The following is a 1,108-nucleotide window of genomic DNA, read 5'->3' as shown; positions in this document are numbered from 1 at the left end:
CCACTACCTCCTCTACTCTGGCCCCTCTTTGACTCTTTGCCCTAGTGAACAGAGTGGTACACAACGGGCGTAGTCTGATCGGGTGCGCTACTAGATGGTGGCGAAATAGAATTAAGGACAAGTGCTTAAGACAAAAAAGAAAGAACGGATAAAACATCAAGTGGTGAAGACAAAGAGAAAAAGAGGAGAGAACAGAAAAGCCGTTCTGTAGGTCACACGGTACAGTACCGGGCGTTAAGCGGACATTTTGGTCGCCGCCCTGATTAAACAACACAACGTTTGATATGTAGTCAGCGCCATTAGTTAGACTTTCTGTGGTAATGGCCGTAAGTCTTCGTTTTGGTGGAAGAAAGGACGGTGAGATAAAGAAAACATATGACTCTATGTGTGCGTGAATGCTCGGGTGCGGGCGTATTTGCGTGTGTGTATTTTTTTTTAAATGCAAGTTGTTGTTTTTTCACGCCCCAATGGACACAATGTAGTTTGTATTTGTTAATTTGTATGTGTGTACGTATATATATATACGTGTGTGTGTGTGTGTGTGTGTGTGTCTGTGTGTGTGTCTGTGTGTGATTGTGGTGGTGTGAAGCGAGGAGGGGGGACAGCATAGCGGAAACCGTTTTGACTCACTGGTGAACAAAATTAAAAGGAAAGAACAACTTGTTTTTTAATCAGTTTTTTTTTTATTAATTTCTCTTCGATCCGTGATTTGTATAAATTGTCTACATCTTTTCGTGCGTTTTGCACGGACACAGATGTAGGTTAAGAGTGGAGACGGAAACACAATTTCCTGTCGAAAATATATTCAATTTTATAAAACTCTTGGGAAAAAAAAGAAAGAAAGAGAACGGCTAGTACGCTTGAGCCGTGTCTAATGAAGTCTGTTCTGTGTAGTGGCCAAAAAGTAGGCCACCAAGTTTTGTTTTGTTTGGCTTTTTGATTATTTTGTTTTGCTTTCTGTGAGAAATTGTGTGGGGCGTGGGTTTTTTTCCCAGAGGGCGGATAGGGGTGGAGGGGGCGAGTTGTTCATCCTGCTTACGTAATTCTTTTACTGACACCGTGATTAGAATCACATTGTTGAGAATCTTAAGTAGACAGCTCCACGTTG

General features: G+C 41.9%; 1 protein-coding gene across 1 annotated transcript in view; it reads left to right on the top strand.

Annotated features, from left to right (window-relative positions):
- Positions 1 to 1,108, top strand: part of LOC101846672 (mucin-19) — a gene marked incomplete in the record, with an annotated part of 140,667 nt that overhangs the window by 20,452 nt on the left and 119,107 nt on the right.

Source organism: Aplysia californica, unplaced genomic scaffold, assembly GCF_000002075.1.
Source record: "Aplysia californica isolate F4 #8 unplaced genomic scaffold, AplCal3.0 scaffold00416, whole genome shotgun sequence".
Lineage (NCBI taxonomy): Eukaryota > Metazoa > Mollusca > Gastropoda > Aplysiida > Aplysiidae > Aplysia > Aplysia californica.
This window is presented reverse-complemented; position numbering and strand designations above follow the sequence as displayed.